The following is a 17,030-nucleotide window of genomic DNA, read 5'->3' on the forward strand; positions in this document are numbered from 1 at the left end:
GCAATCGCTTACACAACTAAACCAGATACCGATTGTGCAAACTGAAGATAACTGCAAGATGCTCCAGGAAATGGAAGAAAGTAAGATAACAACTCCATATAAGGACATATGAGTAAAAGGTCAACTATGTGAAGCATGCGCAGAGTACCTCCACTACTTCATGAACACGGAAGTAAAGATGTATAAAAAGGGGCTGTTTGAACTGCTCTTCACGGCAGTTGGCGGAGCGCAGACTCCCCTGTCGTCCAGCGCTGTTTTTGCTCATATTCTACTTGCTATAATTAATAAAATTTTAATTGGATTATGATCCGTTGTGGTCTCAATTTATAACAATTTCTGGTGCCGTGACTCGGATTAGGAACGGTGGGCTTTGGTCCTCCGGGGAGGCGCCCCGCGACATTTCGCTGCCCCGTGACCAACAGCTTACCCCAACCTTACCGACGAACCTAAATTCTAGAATAATGAGCAAAGGAAAAACCGGTAAAATCCCATAAAAATTCTGTGCACGGGAGTCTGGACGAAGACGCAGGACGCGTAAGTATATTGCGAAGTTGTTCGCGGGTTTGCCGTTCAGGCGGGATTGGGTTTCCTGGAATATAACGAGTGAGAGGTTCGATATACTGAACCAAGCGAGTGTGGACCCTTAAGTACTGCGTTTCCCATCTCCCGCGAGGGACTGGGCCAGGAACAAGGGGAGCAAGTGAGTGGATGTTTGTAGATATTCCAGAAGATGGGGACGAAGGGCAGCAAGCCTTCGACTCCCATGGGAAGGGTACCCACTGTACCTAAGAATACCCCTCTGGCATATATCTTAGACAATTGGAGAATATTGTACTAAGATATGGGGGGGGAAGAAGATTTCTAAGAATACCCCTCTGGCATATATCTTAGACAATTGGAGATATTTTCCCTGGAACCCTAGGGAAAGATGAGCAGAAAATGATAGAATATTGTACTAAGATATGGGGAGGGAAGAAGATTTCTAAAAATGTCTTTTGGCCAGTCTATGGGTCAGAAGAAGATTGGGTAAGACAGCAATTAAACCTCTGGGTTAATAATAAAAAAAACTCCTTAACCCGGAGGAGAGTCAATATGCGGAAGTGTGGCTAGAAAGACCGGGAGCTAGACTTTATCCGCTGAATGAAATAAAAAACTAAACAAAAGAAAAAGAAGGAAGAGTTAGACGAAACCCTTCTAACCCCCTCTCCTTACATTCCTCCTCCTGTTCCTGCAACCCCTCCAGAGGTCCCCAGAGCGCCCACTCCCCCACCAGGATCGGAACAAGGGTCTCCCCCTCCTCCTAGACGCGTAACTAGAAGTCAAAAAGGGGCAGCTCAGATGTACCCCCTAAGGGAAATACCCATGGGGGGACCTCAACCTGTGATCGGATATATTTCCGTACCCTTAAACTCGGCTGACCTACGAGATTTTAAAAGAACCAAGATGGGAAACTTAATAGAGGACCCACTTGGAGTAGCAGAAAGATTAGATCAATTTTTGGGACCAAACCTTTATACTTGGGATGAGATGCAATCTATCCTTGGTCAATTATTTACTACCGAGGAAAGAGATATGATTAGATGAGCAGGAATGAGACTGTGGGATGCTCAACATGACCAGGGACCTCAAGCAGATATTAAATGGCCACTCCAAAGACCTAATTGGGATAATCAGGATCCGGTGCATAGAACTCATATGCAGGACCTGAGAACTATAGTAATTCAGGGAATTAGAGAAGCAGTACCCCGTGGCCAGAATATCAATAAAGCATTTAATGGAATTCAAAAGAAAGATGAAAGCCCTACTGAGTGGCTGGAACGACTGAGGAAAGCCCTTGTACTCTGGGGTAAATCCAGAATATTTAAGCATTCTGTTGAAGCCTATGAAAAAAAAAAACAAAAACAAAAAAAAAAAACAAACAAAAAAAAAAAAACCTGGAACTTAATTATGTAATATATACACTATATTGTATATAAATAATTTGGCCTATGAATAGGAAATAGTTTTTCTAAATTAAATGTTTTGATGAAGATAAATAATTTCATTTTTTTATGATTAAATTTTTATCTGGGTAATCTAGCATTTTTATTCCAACTGATATCTACTCTTAAAAAAGTAAAATGTAATAATTGCTTTTAGTATGGCTTGTGTGTTGTATGGATGCTGGATTCCAAACTGGCGAAGATACTTCCTCATCTCCAATTTTACTCATTCAGATATGGTTTGAAAATTAATAACCTTACTTTTGCTTTTTGATAATTTAATACAAAGTTGATAATTTGTATTTTTAAAAAAAAATAATTAATTAAAGTTTTATTCACATTTTTTATCTTGAAAGACTGTAGTCTGTGATAATAAGATTATTTATTTTTTTTTTACTCTGGGAATGGTCAAGTCTTTCTACTCTAATAATTGGAGGGAAATCTTTGATTGCTTTTAATGGTTTTTGAAGGTAAGCATTTTGTAAGAAATTTTGTTATGCTGAAGTGCCTGTGTTTGCATGTACAAGTGTTTAATATTTGATTTTATCTCAAGAAATATGAACAGCAGCTTTTTCATTGGGTTTGTGAAAGCAGGAGTTTGCAGTTGGCCTTTCCATCTGACTCCACTGCCAGATACAGCCCTTTTAAGGCAGTAAATTTCTAAGTCTGACACTTAGTAGTATCACTGCTATGAGATATAGTGATTTAGTGTCAGTAAAAGAGAATTAGTCAGATCTTGAATATTGTCACACATATTCCTGATCAGTAATATTTACTGAAAAATACTTAATCTGGGATTATTTTAAAACATTTCACTAGAAAGGTATTATTCCAAATATTTTTGTTACAGAAAATTAAAAATATGAATCATAATAAAATCATTTGTATTTTGCCCTAATAATTATGTATACATTTTATGCTTGAAATCTGTTTATATCTCATTTTCTTTCTTGATTTACTGTTACTTGAACACATTATATCTCGATATGGAGTACCTGAAGTAATCGACTCGGACAGAGGAACACACTTTGTGTCAAAAATTGTTAGAGATCTAACAGAAAGCTTGGGTATTAAGTGGCAATACCATACACCATGGCATCCGCAAAGTTCGGGAAAAGTTGAAAGGATGAATGGAGAAATTAAAACTATTTTGACTAAATTAATGATAGAAACCAAATTATCATGGATTAAGTGCCTACCCATGGCACTATTAATTCTCAGAACCAGACCCCGAGCAGATGTAGGAATATCAGCGTTTGAAATGGTGTATGGAATGTCTTATAGAATTGAAAGTCCACAAACAAATGTTTTAATTCGAGACCGTGTGATTAACGAATATGTTTCACAATTAGCAGAACATCGTAACAAGCTTTGGGAACATGGACTGATTGTGCAACGACCCCTGTTGGACTTAAAAATTCACAATGTTAAACCTGAGGATTGGATATTGATTAAAGTGTGGAAGGAAGAAACCCTAAAACCCAATTGGGAGGGACCTTATCTTGTTTTGCTTACAACAGAAACAGCTGTCCGAACTGCTGAGCGTGGATGGACTCATGCCAGTCGCATTAAAGGCCCAGTGACGAGATCCCACTGGAAAGTAATCAGTACTCCAGGTGACACCAAGATAACCCTGAAAAGATAACGTAATGATAAAGACTTTATTTGATTATTTTGCCGCATTACCTTTTGGCATAAAGTGTGTATTGCTGTTTATATTTGCTATAATTATTTCTCTTTTTTCTATTATATATGGAAGCGTACAAAGTGTGTTGAAGGAAATTGCTAAACTTATGCAACCACACAATAGTGAATATAGAAGATATACTGATGTAAATAATATATGTACTCTAGATATACGAATTAAGTGTAATAATTTGAACTGCAATTGTTATCCATTTGCTTGTTTTAGGTGTAAGGTATGCCAGGATAAATGGTGGACACACTGTGAATATGGATACCCTCCAATAGGAGTTTGCACACAGTGTTGGAAAATCCAAAGAACTCTCACTGAGTGGAAATTAAAACAATTAGAGTCTAAACAAGAAATTATTCGGGAATCCCATGAGTGGTGGGAGATTTTTGCCAAAGGAATAAACCCTCAATATTATTGTTACCACTCCAACGAACCAGTCCCCTGTGTAGCTGAAATTTTGGTTATAAAGTGTAGAAGGGAAGTACTAACCGTGTCTTGCTTTGCCCCATTAGTTAAAGCTGCAAAGTGGGAAGCCTATGTAAACAGGCAGAAAGCCCGAAACAACTGTTCTCCTGAAGAATTCCCTTGCTGCCGAGAAGATGGTACACCCCGTGGCTCGAAGCAACCGAGTCGACGGGCGAGGCAGAGGAGGAACAAATTGTGGAGAAAAGAACCAGAACAATGGGACGCAAAAGCAGCAATGGCCAAACTTCCCCAGGACTGGTAAAAATATACTTAAATTGGCAAAATTAACAGACACCCTTTTTCCTGGTATACCGTTAGTTTTGTTATTGATAATAACCCAAGCAAATGGAAACCCTCATGAACCTATGGTATGGAAGATACATAACTTACAGGAAACACATGCCATTCAAAATATTACAACTCCGGAAAAGGTTAGATCAACGTAAGAAAGATCGTGAGGCGGGCAGGTCATGGTATGAAAACTTGTTTAATGTTTCACCTTGGCTAACCACTTTGTTGTCTGCTTTAGCAGGACCGCTTATTATGTTGATTCTGGGACTTATATTTGGGCCTTGTATATTGCGCTATATTTTACACTTTATTAGAGAACGGTTTGTCATAGCTAAACTGCTTATTTTAACTACGAGGTCTGGGGCAAAATATAAGAGTGTATCTATTAATGAGGATGAAGATTATTGTGAATGTGTTATGCCACGTGAAAGCTATGCCTATTGTAATTGTGAGGTATTGCCTTGTGAGTGTTATGGTAAATGTTGGGATTGTGGAAAAAGGTTTGCTTACAGTGCCGAGAATGAAAGCAGCGTCTAATAAACAATAATAGGATAAAAAGAAAAAGGGGGGATTGTGATAAACTATAGACTAGGGTATTGTTTATTAAGATTTATGTTAAGCCCAATGTAAAGGTTAGGCAACAAAAGATATGAAATCGCTTATGCAAACAGCCACCAGACACAGCTTACGCAAGATAAGATAACCGCAATCGCTTACACAACTAAACCAGACACTGATTGTGCAAACTAAAGATAACTGCAAGATGTTCCAGGAACTGGCAGAAGTAAGATAAACAACTCCATATAAGGACATATGAGTAAAAGGTCAACTATGTGAAGCATGCGCAGAGTACCTCCACTACTTCATGGACACGGAAGTAAAGATCTATGAAAAGGGGCTGTTTGAACTGCTCAGTACGGCAGTTGGCGGAGCGCAGACTCCCCTGTCGTCCAGCGCTGTTTTTGCTCATATTCTACTTGCTATAATTAATAAAATTTTAATTGGATTATGATCTGTTGTGGTCTCAATTTATAACACCCACACTATGGTTCCGCTTACCCTTCTCCTTCTTCTTAAGGTAGAAGGTCTGTCCTGCTTCCCAAAACTTGGGATGAAGCGAAAACCCAGACTCACCCGATGCACCCTCAGGGTCGCTAGCGGCCGCTCTATCGGTCGACGAGCTCCCTGCTTGCAAGCCCTACCTACCAAGGGGAACTACGCTGTGCGCCAGCGTCTCTGAACGCCTTACCAGCAGCCCCGGCCATGCGTACGCCTTACAGGCCTCTACCATCCTAGGACAATTACACCTAAATTTCAAGCATACCGTTTCTCCGCAGCGGAGGCTTCATATTACAGTGAGCTAGAAGGTCCTTTGCACCTGCACAGTGCCCACTCTGGTCATGGGCAGGGGTCGCAAGATGAAGTAAATGAGTCTTCCTCCTGTGGGTAGGGGTCTTCAAGATGAAGTAAATGAGTCTTCCTCTTCTTGAACTTTTCACCTTTTAGTCTTCACGTATGGCCTTAGGTTTTGGTCCGAGCCGTAAACCATCTGCTTCTCCCCCTTAACAGATTCAGGGGTCTGCTTTTCCCTATCAATAGGTGCTTATCGGTAGAATCAGGTGTCTGCTTTTCCTTGTCAATAGAACCAAGTGTCTGCTTTTCCTTATCAACACTTAGTGCCTTTGTTCTGCTTAGTAGGCATGATAGGTACAGACAATACCTTTGCTTAAGCAAGGGAATTCCTCTAACCCCCCTGTACAACCCCCCTGTACAACTCTCTGCATCATTATCTTCGGGTGAAGAAACTTCTTAAAAAGTCATGGAGCTCCTTGGCAATACATTAACAGGGGATGTGTACACAAGCTTAACCACCATCTTAGCCCCCTCAATTCCATTTCTTATATAGTTACTTATTCAATACACAAGTTTCACCTCATCCTGTAACAGAAGGTATCTCTTGATTACCTAACCCCCTTAAGCCATTCAAACAGTTAAACAAAGCACCCCCTGTAATTAGCAAAGCATTTCAGACATTCAAGTAGTTAAACAAAGTACCCCTTAAAGTAACAAAGCCTTTGATTAGGAAGGATTATTCCTTTGTTCCTTCTTCTCTTTCATCATTGTACTGACAGGAACATCTATCTTAATCTGATCATTGGTATACATTCTACACATGATTGTCGATTCCACCCAGAGTACAATGATGACAGACTCCTAAATTGCTGACAGGAATCATTCCTGTATACCTCACACAGGGGATGTCTGTCACAAGCTTAACCACCATCTTAGCCTCCTAAATTCCATTTCTTATATAGATACTTATTCAATACACAAGTTTCACCTCATCCTGTAACAGGATGTATCTCTTGATTACCTAACCTCCTTAAGGCATTCAAGCAGTTAAACAAAGTACCCCTTAAAGTAACAAAGTGTTTGATTAGGAAGGATTATTTCTTTGTTTCTTCTTCTCTTTCATCATTGTATTGACAGGAACATCTATCATAATCTGATCATTCTTATATATTCTACACATGATACAATGATTTCAAGGACTGTCGATTCCACCCAGAGTACAATGATGATAAGAACTCCTAAGTTGCTGACACGAATCATTCCTATATACCTCACAGTATATATGCATCTTGTACAAAAGGTTTTAGATTTTTCTGTTATTTGACTTTTGTTGTGGCTTGTTATAGTTATGATTTTGGTCTTGTGATTTTGGTATTGGTGACAGACTGTTATAAATGCGTTATTCATTGTTTTCTCTGTTTCAAGTGTTGTAAGATTTTGGTCTTGTGATTTTGGTATTGGTGACAGACTTTTATAACCGTTAACTGCTAGTTTGATACAATGTTAGTCTTTGTCTCGAGTGCTGTAACTGTGTGGAGTGTGTTGATGGGATCCCGTGTGTGTGTGTGTGTGTGTGTGTGTGTGTGTGTGTGTGTGTGAATGCGAGACTGATAATGGGAAATCAGCAGAGTGGAGAGATCTTGAAAAAGAGTCCTTTAGAGTGCATTTTGGCACATTGGAATGAACTGGGAGGGTTTCCTGGGGGTTCGTTAAATGAGAAAACATTGATAAATATTGTAACCAATGGTGGCCTTTGTACACTCTGGAAGATCAGTAAAAATGGCCTAAAAATGGAACTTTGAACTATGATACATTGTTACAATTGATGTTGTTTTTGAGGGGGCAAGGAAAATGGGATGAAGTAATGTATGCAGATATTTTTTTCACTTTAAGAAGCCGCCCCAAGTGGCAGACGGAATGCAAAATTAATATAGTGCTGCCAGATCCCTTAACCTTGGCTTTGGAAAAGGACAGGAAAAAAACTGAAAGTTAAGCTGGAGAGATGTTGTTCAGATTGTGATACTGGGGAAAGATGCTTAAAGTTAAGGAAAACATAGGGGAAATGAGGGGAGCTTGAGCAGTTCCTGTGTTTGAGTGTGGAATGAGTGCTTGGGAGGCAGAGGTGGAGGGATGTTGAGCAGAGGGGGAGTGGGTTCTTCTCCTATGGGACCGGATCGTTGTGTGTGTGCTGTGGGGAGTTTTTGTGCGTGTTTGGACACTGGAAGTGAGACAAGGGGGGGGGGGGGCACAAAATGGAATATAGAAATCTTTAGAATTAGTTTTAAGTAATGTTAAGTTTGATGGCTTTGTAACAGTAGCAATGGAAAATTACTGAGGTGCATGATACATAGAGAAAAAATATATAAAGAGAGTGCAGCTAGAGAACATACTGAGAATTCTCACAAGATAAATTGTTATAGTTGACATAGCTTTAAGAAAAAACAGTCTAGAAGAACAGGACCTAGGGATAAGGAGTATTTGGGAACCGCAGGTGTCCAGGATGGGCTACAGTTAAACTAACTGATAAGTAGGAGGATAGGAGGATTATTATGTCTCTGGTGCTAATGAACCAATTAAACTGGTATAAGCATCTACTGCGCGTGCTTCAAAGGCTGCCAGAAGTGATGAAGATTGTTGGAAGAAGTAAACGACCTACAGAGACCACCACCAAAATTCTGTACACCTGCAGGGAACTTTCTGGAAAATGATGTAATCCATACGTAGCCTCATGAATATGTATGTATGCCCAGGGACTATAAAAGGATGCCTTGTGTGGCAACTGGGGGACCCACGCTAGGTGGAGCTATCCCCTGTGTCTCCTGGTGCCGCAATAAAGAATACCTGGTTGTCAGCTTGAAAATTTTGTTGGCAAGTTTGTTCCTGGAGTTTTCTCCGAATCAATTTGGCGACCCAGATGGGACCCTCTCTGCTCGGCTGTAGGACCCGCTGAGGACAGGGCTCCCTAGGGCCCTCGGGAATTTTTCCCGGAGGGACCCCTCAACTCATTCAGATCACTGTGGGAGCAGACAAGGACCATCTCATAAAAGGTATTATTTTATAGTCTGTAAAGTGCAGGGGGCATCTTGCATAAAGACTAAATTGGTAATTGGGTTGGTTTGGTAAGTATACGCAAGATTTGGAAGCCTTCCATAAATCGAGATAGGAAATCTCGTAGGTAAAGGCGTATACCCGGCTGCTAGTGTCCATTTCGTATACACCCACCAGAAGCAGGGGGCTTCTTGTGGTTTGGGTCCTGCAAGATGCAGTGGGCGTCCTGTAGAAAAAGTTTTGGATTTTACTGGTATATACCCATAAGAAGCAGGGGGCTTCCTGTGGTTTGGGTCCTGCAAGACACAGGGGGTGTCTTGTGGAAATGGGTTTGGATCTTGTTGGTATTTGATTTATTTTGTGGCTTGTTACATTAAGGATTTTGGTCTTGTGATTTTGATATCAGTGACAGACTGTTATAACTAAGCATGGGGCATCCTGTGGTTTGGGTCCTACAAAGCACAGGGGGTGTCTTGGGGAAATGGTTTTGGGTCCAGTGTGCTATCAACAGCCCATAAGGGATTTGATTCAGTGATGCTGTCAGTGTGGGTCCCTGAAGAGGTTAGTCAAATCACCCTCCAATACAGTGGGCTCTCCAGTATCGTTCCCACAGTGGGACGCAGACAGGCTGGTCAGACACAAGGGTCTCATCCTTCTTGGCGCACTGACAGGCTGGTCAACTATAAAGGGTTCAAGGAACCCCCCCTATTAATGTTACAATATGGTCTGAGACATAGGGGTTAGGAAGAATTGCTTTTGATTCTACTGGTATTTGTCTTATTTTGTGACTTGTTACAGTAATGATTTTGGTCTTGTGATTTTGGTACTGGTGACAGGATGTTATAACTGTGTTATTAACTGTTGTTTGGTTGGTTGAATTTTCATCCCTGTCTTTGTCTCAAGTGTTGTGACTGTGTGGAGTGTGTCTGTGGGATCCCGTTTGTGTGTTTGTGTCTGTGCGTGAATGTGAGATTGATAATGGAAAATCAGCAGAGTGAAGAGATCTTGAAAAAGAATCCTTTTGGGTGAATTTTGGCACACTGGAAAGAACTTGGAGGTTCTCTTGGGGGCTTGGTAAACAAGAAAACATTGGTAAAATATTGTAACCAATGGTGGCCTTTGTATACTTTGGAAGATCAGGAAAAATGGCCTAAAAATGGAACTCTGAACTATAACACATTGTTACAATTAATGTTGTTTTGAGGTGGCAAGGAAAATGGGATGAAGTAATGTATGCAGATATGTTTTTCACTTTAAGAAATCACACGGAGTGACAGACGAGCAACCTCTTAATCTGTTCTATCTGGTATTGATAAGGAGGAAGAGAATGCTGTCACTGGCAATAAGTTGCACATTCACATTCAGAGTTAAGAAAGGGTTATAACAGAAGTGCTGTTGCAGAGGCAGGTATCTGCAGCCCCTGCAGAAAAGGGTGAGCAACTGTGAGGAAAAAAAAAAAAGGAAAACCAAGGGGGAAAGGAGGGGAGCTCGAGCAGCTCCTGTGTTTGAGCATGGCAGGAGGGATGTTGGACGGAAGTGGGGGAGTGGGCTCTTCTTCTGTGGGACCAGATTGGTGTGCGTGCTATGGGGAGTTTGGACGCTGGAAGTGAGACTGCCCTGGGGGGAGCAGTGCCATGGAGTGGCTCCGGTGACTGAATTGGAACTAAACTGACAGGGACCTGGGGAATCTACCCTAGCAGATCCACTAGTTAGATTAAAACTAGGGACTAGAGGAAATAAAATGGAATTTTAGTGGATACAGGAGCAACTTATTTGGTGTTAAATCAGAGAGAGAAGAATTTGTTACAGATGTGGGAGCTACTGGCCACCAAGAAAAAGAGAAAAAAAAAAGAGGCATTGTTTCTGAAACCTTTAAAGTACAACTTGGGAAAACAAATAGGAATGCATAAATCTTTAATTCAACAGAAAAGCAAAAAGGAGAACCTCCCTGAAATAGAAGAAAACCTTAATCAGGTATATCTGGGAGTATGGGCATCTGAAGTTCCAGGTAAGGCAAATAATGCTTTGCCTGTTAAAGTGGAAATAAAAAAAAGGGGGGGGGGGGGCTTGCCCAATTAGAATAAAACAATATCCCTTAAAATTAGAATATGAAAGGGAATAAAAAATTGATAAATTTGAAAATATAGATTATTAAATGAGTGTGAATTGGAATATAATACTCCTATCTGGACAGTAAAGAAATATTATGGGAAAAGTTGCAGATTGGTTCAAGATCTCAGGGCAATCAAAAAAATTGCAGAGAATATTCGTCCAGTTGTAGCTAATTCATATGATTTATTGACTAAATTGAACAATAATCAAAAATTGTTTGCCATCCTGGATTTAACGGACGCCTTCTTTTGCTCACCGTTAGCCAAGGAAAGACAAAATTTATTTGCTTTTGAATGGGAAACTCCTGACACAGGAAGGGAAATTCAATTAACTTGGACAGTATTACCTAAAGGGTTTAAAAACAATTTTGCTAAATTTTGCTAAAAAAGCTAATTTGGAAATTAGCTACCATGAGAACTAGAATCATGGAAGCCACCTACTCAGATGGGGACTCTGTTACAATATGTGGATGAACTGTTAATTGCTACAGAAACAGAGGAAGAATGTATCCAGTAGACAATGGAATTATTAAATTTTGTGGGACTGAATGGTTATTTGGTATCCAAACAAGGCCCAACTAATCCAAACCCGAGTTTCCTACCTAGGTTATGAAATAACAGGAGGACAGAGAGAATTTGGAAATGCTAGAAAAGAAGCTATTTGCCAGACTCCACGACTGTCATCTGTCAAGGAGCTGCGGATATTCCTGGGAATGACAGGATGATGCAGACTTAGGATCCATAATTATGGTGTTCTGGTAAGACCACTATATGAACTGTTCAAAGAAACCCTTCTCTCTTTGGAATGGATTCATTCAGCAGAGGAGGACTTTAGAAATTTAAAAGCAGAGCTAATGAGAGCTGCAGCTCTGTGACTTCCGGATGTGACTAAATCCTTTTGGTTATATTCGTATGAAAAACAGGGAATAGCTTTGGTGCCACAGATGCCACAGATGTAGGTCACCATTCAAATTGCAATCATACGATTAATATAGATGGTATTGTAGTTCAGTGGTTGCCTGTTCCTAAAGGGAAAGGATGGTATTGGTTATGTGGAGAAAATGTTTATAAGATTCTATCCCCCCACTGGAAGGGGGCATGCACCTTAGGTGCTGTAATACCCAATTTTACTATCGACAGGTATCCTTCCGGGACCTGAATTAGAAGTTTTGCTAAACAAATTAAGCGAGGGTTTAACCCTATTATTGAATGGCACACCGCATTTCATACTTTTGTAAGAGGGCTAATTCCATCTTTGGCAGTAAGTGAATTAGAGAAGGCAATTGTAAACATCTCAGCAACCATAGAGAAAATGGAAAGTAAAAACATCGATATAATCCAGGCAGAACAGCAAGATATAACTAGCCTATCTAAGGTGATATTACAAAACTGAATGGCTCTAAACATGTTACTGGCATCACAAAGAGGGGATTCTTCCATAATCAATGAAATTTGTTGTTCCTATACAGACTAAAGTGGCAGAATTGAAACAGATCTGGAGGAAATTTGGAAACAAACTAAGATATTTCATGCAATGGCCATGGATGACACCTCCTGGGGTATTGAAGAAATATGGAAAAAGTTAACTCCATGGTTACCCAATCTCTCCTGGGTGAGGCAACTTGTTGCAGGAATATTGGTGTTAATTATTTTAATATTGATTACTTGTGGTATGATACAATGTTCCCTCTGGTGTTGTAAACAGTCTATGATAAATTATGAAGATTGGAAAAGGAATGAAATTAAGCACCAAGTAGAAATGGGAAATTATTTCAAAAAGACTTTTGATGGCAATGGTAATACATAAAATGTTGCAAAAGAATTTGCAAAAGGATAGAACAAGGGGGGAATTTGAGATGGGGGGGGCAATATCCCAAAATGGAATATAGAAATCTTTTGAATCTACCCTAGCAGATCCGCTGGTTAAATTAAAAATAGGGACTAGAGGAAATAAAGTGGAATTTTAGTGATCATAGGAGCAACTTATTTGGCATTAAATCAGAGGGAAAAGTATTTGCTACAGATGTGGGAGCTACTAGACATCAAGAAAAATAAAAGGCATTCTTTCTGAAACAAAGTACAAATTGGGAAAAAATTAGGAATGCATTAATTTTTATGCATGCTAAATTCTCCGAAATCTTTGTTAGAGCAAGAAGCAACATTTAAAGAAGGCAAAATGGAATTAAGGGTTAAAAATCAATTAATTGCATTTTTGAGTTTATCTTTAATTCAAGAGAAAAAGTGAACTGGAGGACCTCCCTGAAATAGAAGATATCCTTAATCCAGGTATATCTGGAGTATGGTCATCTGAAGTTCCAGGTAAGGCGAAAAATGCTTTGCCTGTTAAAGTAAAAATAAAAAAGGGGGGCCTGCCCAATTAGAATAACACAATATACCCTAAAATTGCAGTCAAAGGGAATTAAAAGAAATAATTGATAAATTCTAAAATATAGATTATTAATTGAATGTGAATTTGAATATAATACTCCTAGCTTACCAGTAAAGAAAAGTTGCAGAATGGTTCAAGATCTCAGGAATCAACAGATTTGTAGAGGATACTCATCCAGTAATAGCTAATCCGTATACCTTATTGACTAAATTGAATCAGAAATGGTTTGCCGTCTTGGATTTAAAGGACTCTTTCTTTTGCTTACCATTGGCCAAAGAAAACCAGTTTATTTACTTTTGAATGGGAAAATCCTGACACAGTAAGGAAAACCCAATTAACTTGGACAGTATTATCTCAATGATTTTAAAACAGTGCAACAATTTTTCAAAATCAGTTAACAGTGGAATTAGAATAATGGAAACCACCCACTCAGATGGGGAATCTGTTACGATATGTGCACGACCTATTAATTACCACAGAAACAAAGGAAGAATGTGTCCAATGAATGGTGGGATTATTGAATTTTCTAGGACTGAATGGTTATCGGGTACCCAGACAAAAGGCGGAAGTAATCCAAACCTGAGTTTCCCATCTAGGATATGAAATAACAGGAGGACAGAGAGAACTTGGAAATGCTAGAAAAGAAGCCATTTGTCAAACTCCGTGCCCTTCCATCATCAAGGAGATCCAAACGTTCCTCGGAATCATGCAGACTTTGGAAGCATGATTATGGTGTTCTGGTAAGACCCCTATATGAACTGTTAAAAGAAACCCCTCTCTCTTTGGAATGGACTAATTCAGCAGAGGAGGGCTTTAGAAATTTAAAAGCAGAGCTAATGAGAACTGCAGCTCTGTGACTTCTGGATGTGACTAAATCCTTTTGGCTATATTCCTATGAAGAACAGGGAATAGCTTTGGTGGTCCTTACTCAGAAACTAGGACCCTACAGAAGGGCAGTGGTGTATTTTTCAAAACAGCTGAATGAAGCAAGCAAAGGATGGCCCAGATGTCTAAGCGCTGTGGCAACATTTGTCATGAATATTGAAGAGGCCTGCAAATTTACCTTAGGACAAAAGATTACTGTACTAGTGTCCCACATTGTATCAGCATTCCTGGAACAGAAAGAAGCCCACTGGTTATCTCTTTTATGTTTTTTAAAATACCAGGCCACCCAGGCAACATGATGATACAGAAATTGTGGTCACTAATGTTGTCAATCCAGCATCCTTTTGCAGGAACAACCAACAGAACTATTAACACACGACTGCTTGGCCACCATATGAAACTGTATATTCAAGCCAACCAGATTTGTAAGAAACTTATGGAACATGCCCTGCAATTGGCAAAAGACAAAAGGATAAATATTTGGACTGATTCTAAATATGCATTTGGTGTGGTCCATGCACAGCGTGCCATCTGGAAAGAACAAGGACCATTGAGCACACAGGAGAAACAGATTAAACATGCTACAGAAATTCTATGACTACTGAAACTACTGAGGAAGTAGCTATTATGCATTGTCAAGGGCTTCAGCAAGGTGAAATTTGGCTGATTTTGAAACCAAACGAGCAGCTGAACGATTTCAAATCATGTCCTTAATTCCTGATGGCAAACTAACAATTGAGAAATCTAAACCTAGGTATTCAAAGGAGAATTGATTGGAGATCTCAAAGGTGAGGAAAACAAAGAAGATTGGGTTCAGATACCTGATGGGTGAATTGTAATCCCCTATAACCAACTCTGGAAGCTAGCTCAGGAGGAACATAATAAAACTCATTTGGGTACCAACTCTTTGTATAAATACTTAGATGAAGAAATTGCAGGATTGAATCTATAAAACATACTTCAATTAGTGACAATGTTAGCTCTGTCTCAAGAATAATCCTAAAATTGAAAATAGAAATCAAATTGGTACAACTCGGGAGGAAGTTATCCGGGACAGCACTGGCAAATAAATTTTTCTGAATTACCGAGACCAATATTTGTTGGTGTTAACAAATACTTTTTCAGGGTGGCCAGAAGCATTCCCTTGTAGAATAAATAATGCAAGACAAGTAATTGGAACAATGTTAAGCAGTATAATACCTTGTTTTGGAGTACCAGAGGCAATTTCTTCCAAACGAGGCTTGCCCTTTAGTGCAAAATAGTTATAAGAAATTAGAAAAAATTAGAAATTGATTGGCAACTACAGGACTCAGACAAGTGATCAAGTAGAAAAGATGATCAAACAACAGATTAGTAAAATATGTCAAGATATTGGTACCAAGCCTTACCACTGGCTCTATTAAGAATTTGAACTAAACCTCGGTCAAAAGAAGAGGCTATCCCATGTAAAAATTTTATATGGAAGACCATATCAGTCCCAGTTTAAAGGAGAAAGTCTGCTGGAAGTTGGAGAAGGTTATCTCCTAGAGTTTCTGATCAATCTGGGAAAGCAATTAGAAGAAATAAGAGAATACTGGGGACAAGAGCGAGAGGTGTGGATCATCCGACTCACCTTTTTAGATCCAGAGACTGGGTTTATGTTAAGAATTTTTCAGGAGATCCTCTACAGGAGAAGTGGAGCAGACCGTACCAGATAATACTGACCACCTTTACAGCAGTGAAGATAAAGGAACAACCTGCTTGATACATCATTCAAGAATGAAGAAAGCACCAGAACCAGAGAAGATATGGCGGATTGAACCTTCAGGACCTTCACATATGAAACTGTATCAGTCGTAATTTGGATTTACGTGATAACTGACATACCAGCTTGGGACCAATACTTATACCTGAAATTAATGCAGAATGCTACTAAAGTTGTTAATTGTAGTGACTGTTGAGTGTGTGCACAATTGCCTGAATCAGGAGAAGATCAGGGCCTTCCATTAACTGGCCTTCCAATTTCCAACACTATCTCATGGACAAATTTAAGATTTGGAATAGTTAATCCTAATCCAAGTAAAGAATATTATACCTGTGTACAAAGATGTATTACACCAGGAACCAGAGTGTGAGGTTGTTTGTTTAAAAGTCACAGGTGTAAGTCAATATTCAAATTGCAATCACACTATTAATATAGATGGTATTGTGGTTCAGTGGTGGCCTGTTCCTGAAGGGAAAGGATGGTATTGGTTATGTGGAGAAAATGTTTATAAGACCCTACCCCCAACTGGAAGGGGGCATGCACCTTAGGTGCTGTGATACCCCATCTCGGACCCTGGGTTGGAAGTTTTGCTAATTTCATAGTTTTGTGAAATGGCTAATTCCATCTTTGGGAGTAAGTAAACTAGAGAAGGCAATCATAAATATCTCAGTAACCATAGAGATAATAGAAATTAAAACCATTGATGTAATCCAAGTGGAACAAGAATCAATGAAAGTTGCTGTTCCTGAAACAGAGCTGGAGGAAATCTGGAAACAAACTAAAATATTTCATAAAACAGCCAAGGATGATACCTTCAGGGGGTTTGAAGAAATATGGAAAAAGTTACCTTCATGGTTACCTGATCTCTCCTGGTTAAGGCAACTGGTTGCAGGAATATTAATATTAATAGTTTTAATATTGATTACCTGTGGTATAAAAAAAATTTCTTTCTGGAACTTTAAACTGATACGCGGATAGACTCCACAACTAGTTAAAAGTTGTAAAGTAGGTATGCTTTTATTCAGCTAAGACGCACGGGGATAATTCCGCAAAGTCATGCGTGCCT

The 17,030-nt window shown here is 39.4% G+C and overlaps 1 long non-coding RNA gene across 1 annotated transcript; it reads left to right on the forward strand.

Moving 5' to 3' along the window:
- Positions 1 to 390: 390 nt before the first annotated feature.
- LOC133211158 (uncharacterized) lies at positions 391 to 16,234 on the forward strand. Its single transcript, XR_009725137.1, has 3 exons — positions 391 to 534; positions 10,762 to 10,843; positions 15,936 to 16,234. It is a non-coding gene; the product is annotated as an uncharacterized LOC133211158 (long non-coding RNA).
- The last annotated feature ends 796 nt before the right edge of the window (positions 16,235 to 17,030 follow it).

The sequence above is a fragment of the Neopsephotus bourkii genome, unplaced genomic scaffold (genome assembly GCF_033783945.1).
Source record: "Neopsephotus bourkii isolate Nb327-2 ecotype Australia unplaced genomic scaffold, CSIRO-AGI_Nbou_v1 NB_575, whole genome shotgun sequence".
Taxonomy (NCBI): Eukaryota; Metazoa; Chordata; class Aves; order Psittaciformes; family Psittacidae; genus Neopsephotus; species Neopsephotus bourkii.